Here is a 13,245-nt window from a genome sequence, read left to right on the forward strand (position 1 = left end):
CTAACTCCTGAGTTCAGTCAATTCTCCTGCCTCAGCCTCCTGTGTAGCTGGGATTGCAGGCGTTCGCCATCACGCCTGCCTATATATATATATAGTTTCACCATGTTGGCCATGCTCGTCTCGAACTCCTGACCTCAGGTGATCCACTAGCCTCAGCCACCCAAAGTACTGTGATTCAGGCATGAGCACTGCATTTTTTTTTTTTTTTTTTTTTTTTTTTTTGAGACAGTCTCCCTCTGTTGCCCAGCTGGAGTTCAGCAGCGTGATCTTGGCCCACTGCAACCTCTGCCTCTTAGGTCCAAGCAATTCACCTGCCTCAGCCTCCCAAGTAGCTGGGATTACAGGCAAGCACCACCATGTCTGGTTAATTTTTGTGGTCAGGCTGGTCTCGAACTCCTGACCTCAGGTGATCTGCCCACCTCAGCTTCCCAAAGTGCTGGGATTACAGGCATAAGCCACCATATCCGGCCAATATCCACTATGTATTTTAAACTTACAGCACATCTCAATTGCTACCGGCTACATTTCAAGTTTTCACCAGCCACAGGTAGCTAGTTGCTAAGGAATTCTGTTTAGATAATGCAGATCTAGATTTCTGGAGAACAGAAAGCATGCTTTTGCATTGTGAGGCTTTTGCTATTTTAGAGTTAAAGCTACAATGCTTAGGAATTTGGACTTCATCCTTAGGTGACAGGGAGACACAGGACTTTAACCCAGATATTGATTTTACATTTGCATTTTACAGCATAGAGGATGAAACACTGTAAATCCTCCTGAGACATAGGAATATGGAGATCAGTCTTCTCCTCTGTTTAAGGTAAGAGTTTAGGAAGTCCTAAATTAAGGTTGCAGCAATGCCGAATTTACTTCAGCCTAACTGTCCCAATTGAAGTTAATTCATGATTTTTGTTGTTTGTTTGTTTTTTGAGACGGAGTCTCGCTCTGTCACCCAGGCTGGAGTGCAGTGGCATGATCTCGGTTCATTGCAACCTCTGCCTCCTGGGTTCGAGGGATTCTCCTGCCTCAGCCTCCTGAGTAGCTGGGATTATAGACAGGTGCCACTACACCCAGCTAATTTTTGCATTTTTAGTAGAGACATAGTTTCACCATGTTGGTCAGGCTGGTCTAGAACTCCTGACCTCAGGTGATCTGCCTGCCTCAGCCTCCTAGAGTGCTAGGATTACAGGCATGAGTTACGGTGCCCAGCCAATTCATGATATTTTAATCCTTCAGATAATTGAGAATTACATAACTGACATTTAAAACAGTAAATGTGTATGCTAAAGGTTTTGTTATATAGTAGTCCACCAATACCTGCGGTTCTGCTTTCCACAGTCCCAGCCTCCTCAATCGATGTCTGAACATAGGTGAGTACAGTACAATAAGATATTTTGAGAGAGATCATATTACCAAAACTTTTCTTACAGTATAGTGTCATAATTGTTCCATTTTATTATTAGCTGTTGTTGTTTATCTCTTCCAGATCCAAATTTATAAATTCAACTTTACCATAGATGTATATGTAAAGGAGAAAACATAGTATATCTACAGCTCAGTACTATCTAAGGCTTCGGGCATCCATTACGGTTCCTGGAACTTGTCTTCCACAGATAAGGGGGACTACTATAGCTGTGACAGCTGCTTCTTTTGGGGCCTAGACTGATATAGGTCTTGGATGAATGAGCAAATGCTAGCCTATTATGATAAAAATCATTCACCCACTCAACTGACCATGCTGTCACAAGTGCCTTTTGCAAAAGCAATGCAAGACAGCTCAGAGCCCTATAAAATTCACTTCCAACCCAAGCCTGTGGTCACAGCTGGAGGACCCAAGTAGGTATGTTTTATTCTCATGCAGTTCCTTGTCTGGTGTCCCTGGCATCTGTCAGTTGCCTCGTCCTTACTTGACTCTCCACAGTGATGCACTGATCACACCGGCTACTGAGCTGTCTATTTCCAATTAGCCTCAGACACTGGCTTGACCCATCCTGGCCTCTTGGTCTTTATCCCTGGGTCCAGTCCAGTGTTGATTCGACAGCCCAAATGTTCCAGAGAGGTACAGCTAAGTAAATTTTATTACCTCCACTCAATGTAATGCTAGGTAGCCCTTATCCAGTGTGACTACTTATGAAAACAGACTGGGCATGGTAGCTCTCACCTGTAATATCAGCAATTTGAGAGGCCGAGATGAGAGGATTGTTAGAGCCCAGGAGTTTGAGACCAGCCCAGGCAACATAGCAAGACCTTCCCTTTACAGAAAATCAAAAATTATCTGGGCATGCTGGCTCACACCTGTGATCCCAGTTATTTGGGAGGCCAAGGTGGGAGGATCACTTGAGACCCAGAGGTCGAGGCTGCAGTGAGCTGTGATCACACCACTGTCCTTCAGTCTTGGCAACAGAGCAAGACCTGGTCTCAAAAAACAAACACACAAAAAAGGACTGTGAAAAAACATGCTTTTTTTCAAAATGTTTACAGTTCAAAAGAATCTCTAAGGCATATTCTGTGGCGCAAAGTAGGGGACTCTGAGGCCCCTTTCTTAGGTCTGGCTACCACCTCATGGTTGACCAGAGCGGGTCCTGGGATTGCTGTCTGCTCAGCCTTGATGAGCAGCACTTCTATACAGCCCCACTCTGTCCTTGGTCATCTCAGACAAACATCAGGGGCCTCAGGGAAGCCAAGAGTGGTCTGAAAAGGGAAATGTCAGGATCTACCCATTAGGACCCCAGCACATTCAGGCAATTTGTGCCCCACTGCAGACTCACCATGTGTATGCATGTCCATTAAAGTTAACACCTGTGCTAGGAAAGATGCTGTTCCTTGGAATAGTCCCATGCTCTTGTCTTGGAGAAAATGCAGACCAGTTTGAAGCCACTGTGGCTTATCTCCCCGGAACTGACTTTCACACAAAGGACTTTTAATTTTTTTTTAATTCCTCATCAGATTGCTATCGACAGTAGTACCATTTGGTGTCAGAGTTCTCTCTAGAGAGAATTGTTTTCTAATTGCATTTTACCAGACAACTGTAACAGGTGGGACACCATCTGATTTGAGATTTTATATTATATGAAAATAAAATCAGCACCCAGTATAATATGAAAAGAGACATAGAAAAAATGGACAACACACTACACAGAGTATGAAAGGTAGATATTTAAACCATCATCAGATATTCATTACTGCTTCTTAGTAATTTCATTTATGAGACATTAAAAAGTACTTTGCATTTCCCCAATTATTTTTGGAATTGGGCCTCATTTTGAAAATTATCTTCTAAAATCTTTACTAACAGATGACCTAAGGTAAACGATATCTTTAATGTAAAGCATAAGCCAGGCACAATGGCTCACGCCTGTAATCCCAGCACTTTGGGAGGCCAAGGTAGGTGGATCACCTGAGGTTAGGAGTTCTAGACCAGCCTGACCAACATGGTGAAACCCCATCTCTACTAAATACAAAAAATTAGCCAGGCGTGGTGGTACATGCCTGTAGTCCCAGCTACTTGGGAGGCTGAGGTAAGAGAATCATTTGAACCTGGGAACTGGAGGTTGCAGTAAACCGAGATTGCACCATTATACTCCTGCCTGGGCAAAGAAAGGAAAACTCTGTCTCAAAAAAAAAAAAAGAGAAAAAAAGAAATTAGCTGAGCCTGATGATGCATACCTGTAGACCCAGCTACTTGGGAGGCTGAGGTGGGAGAATCACCTGAGCACTGGAGGTCAAGGCTGCAGTGAGCCATAATTGCACCACTGCATTCCTGCCTGGGTGACAAAGTAAGACCCTGTCGCTAAATAAATAAATAAGACCTGGTGTGGTGGCTCACGCCTGTAATCCCAGCACTTTGGGAGGCCGAAGCAGGTGGATCACCTAAGATCAAGAGTTCAAGACAGCCTGGCCAACATGGCAAAAGCCAGTATCCACTAAAAATACAAAAATTAGCTGGGTGTGGTGGCATGTACCTGTAATCCCAGCTCCTTGGGAGGCTGAGGTAGGAGAATCACTTGAGCCCAGGAGGTGGAGGTTGTGGTGAGCTGAGATCATGCCACTGCACTCCAGCCTGGGAGACAGAGCTAGAATCCATCTCAAAAAAATAAATTAATTAGATTGAATTAAAAAATAAATAAATAAGGCTGGGTTCGGTGGCTCAAACCTGTAATTCCAACACTTTGCGAGGCTGAGGAGGGTGAATCATGAGGTCAAAAGATCGAGACCATCCTGGCCAACATGGTGAAACCCCATCTCTACTAAAAATACAAAAATTAGCTTGTAGTGAGCCAAGATTGCACCACTGCACTCCAGCCTGGTGACAGAGTGAGACTCTGTCTCAAAAATAATAATAATAAAAATAAATAAACAAGCAATGATAAATAAAGAGCTAGTTAGTAAGTATGATCGCCAAGATTCACACCGAGGTACTCTGTCTCCAGAATCACTACACTCTTCTGCCCAAATGAGACTTAAATCGATGACACTCTATGCCTTAGACCTAAGGGATACAGAGGTCAGTCTAGAAATGAAAGCTGTCTCTCCATGCCTTGGTTTCCCCATCTAAAAAATGGAGATAATGGTTCTTCTGTGTTGCTCCAAGTGCTTAATCTTCCTGCCATCACCACCATCCTGGCCTCGAGGGCGGCGGGCTCCAGGGCCTGGTGAGAAGAACTCCCAAGGCTACTAAATCCTCGCTGATGGCGATGGTTTCTTACACGGCCGTTGTGTTGGTGGGGGGGAGGCGGGACTGGGACGGGGACGTAGCTGAGCGCCGACTTTGGAAGCAGGTGCCGATCAGCCTCTGCTATTCGCAGAGGAACGTGATGGGCGGGAGTGAGGACGACCTAGCCCCCCTCCACTGGTAGGGGCGGGCGGGCGCGGGCCGCCGGTGGTCCATGCCGACTCCGGACGTCCAGTGTCTAGCGGTAATCTGTGAAAATGGTTCACTATTCACTTGATCCGGAGAACCCCACAAAGTCATGCAAATCAAGAGGTTCCAATCTTCGCGTTCACTTTAAGAACACACGTGAAACTGCCCAGGCCATCAAGGGTATGCATATACGAAAAGCCACGAAGTATCTGAAAGATGTTACTTTATAGAAACAGTGCGTACCATTCCGACGTTACAATGGTGGAGTTGGCAGGTGTGCCCAGGCCAAGCAGTGGGGCTGGACACAAGGTCGGTGGCCCAAAAAGAGTGCTGAATTTTTGCTGCACATGCTTAAAAATGCAGAGAGTAATGCTGAACTTAAGGGTTTAGATGTAGATTCTCTGGTCATTGAGCATATCCAAGTGAACAAAGCACCCAAGATGCGCCGCCGGACCTACAGAGCTCATGGTCGAATTAACCCACACATGAGCTCTCCCTGCCACACTGAGATGATCCTTACTGAAAAGGAACAGATTGTTCCTAAACCAGAAGAGGAGGTTGCCCAGAAGAAGATATCCCAGAAGAAACTGAAGAAGCAAAAACTGACGGCACGGGAGTAAATTCAGCCTTAAAATAAATGCAACTAAAAGGAAAAAAAAAAAAAAAAAAAATGGAGATAATGACACCTGTCTCGTAATCGGTCATAAGCATTACATGAATTAATGTTTGTAAAGTGTTCTGCGTGTCTGACACCTGATAAGCACTCGCTAAGTATTAGCCATTATTAGGGAAAAATGAGGGATCAAAGATGGTTGCAAGAGTGCTAATAAGAAACCTTCCATTTTCATTATGTGAAAACTACCTTCTTAAGAATTTTATGATTGTTTTCTTTTTGCAAATTAGTATTTAGAGGCATTTTATTAGAGTTGTGCTGTCTTAGAACATAGAGAAAGACCAGGCACAGTGATTCACGCCTGTAATCCCAGCACTTTGGGAGGCTGAGCTTGGCAGATCACTTGAGGTCAGGAGTTTGAGACCAGCCTGGCCAACATGGTGAAACCCCGTCTCTATGAAAAATTTAAAAATTAGCCAGGCGGGTCGGGCATGGTGGCTCACACCTGTAATCCCAGCACTTTGAGAGGCCAAGGCAGACAGATCACGAGGTCAGAAGTTCGAGACCAGCCTGGCCAATATGGAGAAACCCTGTCTCTACTAAAGATGCAAAAAATTAGCCGGGCATGACGGCACATGCCTGTAGTCCCAGCTACTTGGGAGGCTGAGACAGAAGAATTGCTTGAACCTGGGAGGTGAAGGTTGCAGTGAGCCGAGATTGTGCCACTGCACTCCAGCCTGGGCAACAGAGTGAGACTCCATCTCAAAACAGACAAAAACTTTAGAGTCATCGGCCAGGCATGGTGGCTCATGCTTGTAATCCCAGCACCCTGAGAGACCAAGGCAGGTGGATCATTTAAGGTCATAAAACTAGCCCTGCCAACATGGTAAAACCCCGTCTGTAACTAAAAATACAAAAGGTAGTCAGGTGTGGTGGCACATGTTGCTAATTCCAGCTACTTGGGAGGTTGAGGTGGGAGGATCCCTTGAACCCAGGAGGCAGAGGTTGCAGTGAGCCAAGATTGCTCCACTGCACTCTAGCCTGGGCAACAGAGCGAGACTGTAACCAAAAAAAAAACTTTAGAGTCATTAATACCTGTGTTTGTGATTCGATATCTCCCTGGACCTCCTCTGCTAAAACTGTGGCATGGTAATCATGGTAATCGTGCTGTACCGGCACGAAAGTGCTGAGAAAACACACTTTATTGTTCCTGTTACTTCCTAAACAACTTGTAAGAAATGAGAGGGCCGGGTGCGGTGATTCATGCCTGTAATCCCAGCACTTTGGGAGGCCGAGGAAGGTGGATTGAGTGGTCAAGAGATCGAGACCATCCTGACCAACATGGTGAAACCCTGTCTCTACTAAAAATACAAAAAAAAAATTAGCTGGGTGTGATGGCGAGTGCCAGTAGTCCCAGCTACTTGGGAGGCTAAGGCAGGAGAATTGCTTGAACCCAGGAGGCAAAGGTTGCAGTGAGCCGAGATCACACCTCTGCATTCCAGCCTGGTGACAGAGCAAGACTTTGTCTCAAAAAAAAAAAGGGGGGACTTCTTGTAGAGCCAATGTGAAGGGCAGTTAAGGGCCCCTTCCATGGGCTTGTTCATGATAACTCCCCCCCCTGGGAGGCCTGCTCGCTTCCACTGTACACTCAGGGTGGATGAGCTCCAGGTGTGGTCGCCGCTTCATGCCCTCGAGTAGAAATGTTAAAACAGATTCATTGGCATGTGTTGCTGCTTTTTTTGTTTCACTACCGGAAAAGCCTGCTTGGATGGAAAGATTTCATCTCTATGCTTTCTGCCTTTGCGGCTGGGTAGCGTTGTAAGCAGGTGTTCTTTCACTCAAAACATGTTGTGGTCCTTGTTGAAAACTGTCATGCAACATGCAGCCAGTGCAGCCAGGGCACCCAGCAGGCCCAGACTCACCCATGGCCATCACCAGTCTCTAGAAATACAACAGGAAGCGTCACCCCGTGACTGACATGCCGTCTTTTATATACCAAGCAACCATCCTTCCGTTTCTTGTAACTAACCAGAGGATAGCAGTAAATATTTTAAATTTCTCAGTTCTAAGTCAAGGATTAGCCAACTATGGCCCACAGTCTGAGTCATGGCTCAACAGTTTTTCTGGGTGGCCGGCAAGTTAAGAATGGTTTTCACATTTATAAAAGATTGAGGCCAGGTGTGGTGGCTCACGCCTGTAATCCCAACACTTTGGGAGGCCAAGGCGGGTGGATCACCTGAGGTTAGGAGTTTGAGACCTGCCTGGCCGACTTGGCGAAACCTCGTCTCTACTAAAAATGCAAAAATTAGCTGGGCATGGTGGCACATGCCTGTAATCTCAGCTACTCGGGAAGCTGAGGCAGGAGAATTGCTTGAACTCAGGAGGCAGAGGTTGCAGTGAGCTGAGATTGCTCCATTGCACTCTAGCCTGGGCAACAGGAGTGAAACTTCATCTCAAGAAAAAAAAAAGATTGAGGCCGGGAGTGGTGGTTTATGCCTGTAATCTAGCACTTTGGGAAGCCAAGGCCGGAGGATCATTTGAGCTCAGGAGTTCAAGACCTGCCCTGGCAACATAGCAAATCCTAATTCTAAAAAAAAAATAAAAATAAATCAATAAAAGATTAAGAAAAGAAGAAGAAAAATATTTCATGATACAGGGAAATCAAATAAAATTCAAACTTCAATGACTATAAGTAAAGTTTGATTGAACAAAATACATTTATTTACATATTGTCTATGGCTGCTTTTGCACTGCAAGGGCAGAGCTCAGCTATTAGTTGGCAAGTTTCCATTCCATTTATATTAATCTAACAACAATAAATTAGTAAAAATACTAGGGAAGTCTTCTTCCCACCCACCCCCATCCCCAGTCCCAGTCATCTTTTATTTGGAGGTTAATCCCCATTAGGATAGGAAAGGATTCTGCAACAATCACAATTGTGTTCCTCACTGGTGGGGCCACGAGCCAAGAAGGCCATGGCCAGGAGGACAGAGTGCCCTCCACGCGGGTCCCTCCTCAGAGGTACTTGTGGTGCCACTCCTGCTTGAGCTCCCTGTGGGAAAGGCAGTAGCTGAAGAGCACATAAGCTGCCAGTACCATGGAAACCCCAAGATGCTACCTTTCTTCACGCTGATGTACCTGTAGTGCTGGTAGTAACCTCTTTGAAACGCTCCAGCAGTGTCACTCGGGGTGAAATCCCACATCAATATCCAGCCTGGCAGTTCCCCTAGTTTGACATCCAGTAGCTTCTTCTATTTGGTAGCCACAACTGACGCCATCTTGGAGTCCTGGCATCCACATCTGCCTTCCATTTAATTTGACAAATTCTGAATTTTTCGGGGCAGGCTCGGTGGCTTACGCCTGTAATCCCAGCACTTTGGGAGGCCAAGGCGGGTGGATCACGAGGTTAAGAAATCAAGACCATCCTGGTCAACATAGTGAAACCCCGTCTCTACTAAAAATACAAAAAATTAGCTGGGCATGGTGGCGCGTGCCTGTAATCCCAGCTACTCAGGAGGCTGAGGCAGGAAAATTGCCTGAACCCAGGAGGCGGAGGTTGAGGTGAGCCGAGATCACGCCATTGCACTCCAGCCTGGGTAACAAGAGTGAAACTCCGTCTCAAAAAAAAAAAATTCTGAATTTTTCAGTAGTGTTCTATGTCAAAATTTAATTTCAGAATTCAGTCTGTAAGTATTTAAGAACTGACACAAGTAGAGGACAAACCCACAGGGAAATGTATTCATATTTATTCTGTAAACCAAGATGGTCTCTGAACTATTTAGTCAAAAAGGAAAGAAGCAATTGTTCTAGAATGGGCATTAAGCTGAAATCGATACCATAGAAATGAAATGGGAGGCATCAGCTAAATCACCCAGCATTTTAGCAGAAGTTCTTCAAGTATTCTCTCTTTCACAATAGTGGCAAGGCATGCCTTACTGTTGACTAGATTAAATCCTGCCTAGAATTTCAAAGGCTTTCTTTACAAGAAATTCAATATCATTCTCTGAGAGTCCTTAACTCCTCAGATGCTTTCTGAACTGCTCTGGGCTCCAGCTCAGTTATCTTTTAGGGTAGGGCTCCTTCCTTCTGCCTCCTGTCCCCAGACAAAGGAAACCACTCATTGAAGTGTGTGTGTCTATGTTGTGTGTGTGCAGTGATCACATCAGCTCAGCAACTGAGTATAATCCTGAAAACTAAGCACCAAAGCAGCCACAAACATTATCATCCATCTAAAGAGCCTCAACCTCAGAGAACTTTGCTTATATACACCATCTCCCACTTGTAGTGGTTTGACTTACCAATTTTCGGCTTTATGAAAGTAATATGGTCTGGGCACGGTGGGTCATGCCTATAATCCCAACACTTTGGGAGGCCAAGGAGGGCGGATCACGTGAGGTCAGGAGTTCAAGACCAGCCTGCCCAACATGGAGAAACCCTGTCTCTACTAAAAATACAAAATTAATCTGGTGTGCTGGCACATGTCTGGAATACTAGCTACTTGGGAGACTAAGGCAGGAGAATCACTTGAACTCAGGAGGCAGAGGTTGCGGTGAGTCGAGATTGCACCATTGCACTCCAGCCTGGGACAGAGTGAGGCTCCGTCTCAAAAAAAAAAAAGGAATTTTGGTCTTTTCCTGGGCCAGTGAGAGGCAATACTGTACTCTCCCTCCATGCTGGGTAGTGGCAGAGCCGCAGCTCCCAGGCAGTCCCAAGAGGATGAAGGATGAACATTGTACTGTGTTGCCAGAGGACTTCTCCTAACCATATGCTACAGAAAGCAATCTGAGCACAATGAAGGTAGACCAGACTCAGCTACGGTTTTCAATAAGTTAGGTGTATTAAATGCATTTTTGACTTACATTTTCAACTTATTATGGGTTTATCAGGATGTAACTCCATCATAAGTCAGGGAGCATCTATTTATAGTCAGAAAAGTCAGGCTGCAGGACAGTAAGAATTTAAATGCAAAGTAAAATTCGCAACATAAATGTTCATTGCAGGCTGGGCACGGTGGCTCACGCCTGTAATCCCAGCACTTTGGGAGGCCGAGGCCTGTAGATCACAAGGTCAGGAGTTTGAGACCAGCCTGGCCAACATAGTGAAACCCTGTCTATACTAAAAATACAAAAATTAGCCAGGTGTGGTGGCATGCACATTTAATTCCAGCTACTCAGAAGGCTGAGGCAAGAGAATTGCTTGAACCTGGGAGGTGGAGGTTGCAGTGAGCCAAGATCACGCCACTGCACTCCAGCCTGGGACAGAGCGAGACTCAGTCTCAAAAATAAATAAATAAATATTCACTACAGCACTCTTTTGAGTCAAGAGTTGTAAAGAGCCTAGATATACCAAAGCCATGATTTAAAAACAACAAAAAAAATCATACTCCGACTCTCTCCTGATAAAAAATAAAAAATCTGACCCATGAGGCCAGGTATGATGGTTCATGCCTGCAATCCCAGCACTTTGGGAGGCTAAGACAGGCGGATCACTTGAGACCAGAAGTTCAAGACCAGCCTGACCAACACGGTGAAAGCTCGTTTCTCCTAAAAATACAAAAATTAGCCGGTGTGGTGGCGGATGCCTGTAGTTCCAGCTACCTGGGAGGCTGAGGCAGAAGAACTGCTTAAACCCTGGAGGCGGAGGTTGCAAGGGAGCCAAGATCACGCCATTGCACTCCAGACTGGGAGACAGAGCGAGACTCCATTTCAAAAACACAAAAATTAAAATAATAATCTTACCCATTTAAAGTTTGAGAATAGGTGGAGATCATTTTGGCCCCAGGATCTCTACTCATTCACTTTACCAGATAAAACTGCGTGGGTTGGGTTTTGGGAGAGCACCAGCTATCCTGAGGGAAACTTCTGAGGGAATCAGTTTGCAGAGGTTCAGTTTAGTCTTTGGCTCCATACCCAGGTCAGATGATGGATTTGCACAACAGGACCGCTATGGACCCCCACCAGAGTGTCCTCTGGCTTTGGCCCTGCTCAGGCATAGTTCACCATCTTTGGGTGAATTGTGTGCCTGTGCTTCACTCCCCTATACCAATTTCCCAACAAAATCATTAATTTTTTTTTTTTTTTTGAGACAGAGTCTTGCCCTGTCACCCAGGAGGTACAATGGCGCAACCTCGGCTCACTGCAATCTCTGCCTCCTGGGTTTAAGCAGTTCTCCTGCCTCAGTCTCTCAAGTAGCTGGGACTATAGGTGCACGCCACCACTCATGGCTAATATTTTGTGTCTTTAGTAGAGACAGGGTTTCACCATGTTGGCCAGGCTGGTCTGGAACTCCTGACCTCATGATCCGCCTGCCTCGGCCTCTCAAAGTGCTGGAATTATGGGAGTGAGCCACCATGCTTTGCTGAAAACCATCAATTTTTAAATAGATCGTGGTTCATCCACATGGAGCAACACTATGTAGAAAGTCTGTGGAGACACTATGTAAAACTCAGAGGAGAACTTCTATGCAGTCCTTACCACACTCTGGCAGAAATGGAGCTCTGGTCCCCAGTTTAAGGGACACCTCCTCTATTGAGAGGCTCCACGCCTCTCCTACCCCTCGGTTGAGCATTTGTTGTCTGTGGCTATAGTTAGTACAGCCCATTCAAAGGCAAAATCTCCATAGCCCACGGGGCCTCCCCATTCCAAAGGAATAAGGGAGGGAGAGAGGGAGACGATAAAAATAATTAAGTTGCAATAAATGTAATTTTTTTTTGTAAGAGAAGTAGTTCATTCAAATGATGATTTAAATATTTTTATTCAATTAGAATATGTAATACGATGTCCTGTAGACATAAAGGTAAACTAGAAATTTTCCTGAATTTCTTTAACTGGAAGATAGCCAAATTTGTAGCACTTGTACAAATAGCACTCATTCGTAGTCAGCCTATCACCAAAAGAACTTAAGAAGAATCACGTTTGGATCCCCCTGACAGCATCTAAACCTCTGGTTTGGTAACTATTATGGGCTGAATTCTGTCTCCCCAAACATTCCCATGTTGACATCCTAATTCTAGGGACCTCAGAATGTGACTGTATTTGGAGATAGAGTCTTTAAGAGGTAATTAAGTTAAAATAGGGTCATGGGGTGAGCACTAATCCCATATAACCGGTGTCCTTATAAGGAGAGGAAATTTGGATACAGGGGGAGCTACGGGGGTTTGCACACAGAGGAAGACCTTGCTAGTCAGAGAAAAGGTGGCCGTCTACAAGCCAAGGGGAGAAGCCAATACTGCCAACACGTTGATCTGAGACTTCAGGTCTCCAGACCTGTGAGAAAATTAATTCCTGATGTTTAAACCACCCCGTCCGTGCTACTTTATTATGGCACTTCTAGTAGATCACTGCAGTAATTAATTGTTCACCAGGGAGAGACCTCTTCCATTGTTCTTTTCATAATTTGACACGAGTACCGTTAAAAACTTTGCGTTTTGTGTGTTTTTTTCCCAATTAGATGGTAAGGTTCTCGAAGGTGTTAAACATAAACCATTTAGCTCAGTGCCTTGTGTAGAACTCACGAGACGTTTATCCATTAAATTTAATGACAAGACGTGTAACCTGGTTCTGTGAAAAAAAGAAGTGAGAAAAGAGGGGACAGTTAGCTGGGGTAGACACTGACACTTCCATGTGAGTGCCCCTTTCCCTTGATAGTTCATGAAACACTGAAATGGTGCTTTAAGGGTTTCCATAGTGACGTTCATAGACTTGATCTCTTTCGCACTTCGAAACGCCGTCATTGGCTACATTGGACTGAAGAGGAAGCTGAGCTCAGAGCTGTT

The 13,245-nt window shown here is 45.1% G+C and overlaps 1 pseudogene; it reads left to right on the top strand.

Moving 5' to 3' along the window:
- The first annotated feature begins 4,852 nt into the window (after window positions 1-4,852).
- Window positions 4,853-5,526, top strand: LOC100385043 (large ribosomal subunit protein uL22 pseudogene; annotated as a pseudogene).
- Window positions 5,527-13,245: the final 7,719 nt, after the last annotated feature.

Source organism: Callithrix jacchus, chromosome 16, assembly GCF_049354715.1.
Source record: "Callithrix jacchus isolate 240 chromosome 16, calJac240_pri, whole genome shotgun sequence".
Lineage (NCBI taxonomy): Eukaryota > Metazoa > Chordata > Mammalia > Primates > Cebidae > Callithrix > Callithrix jacchus.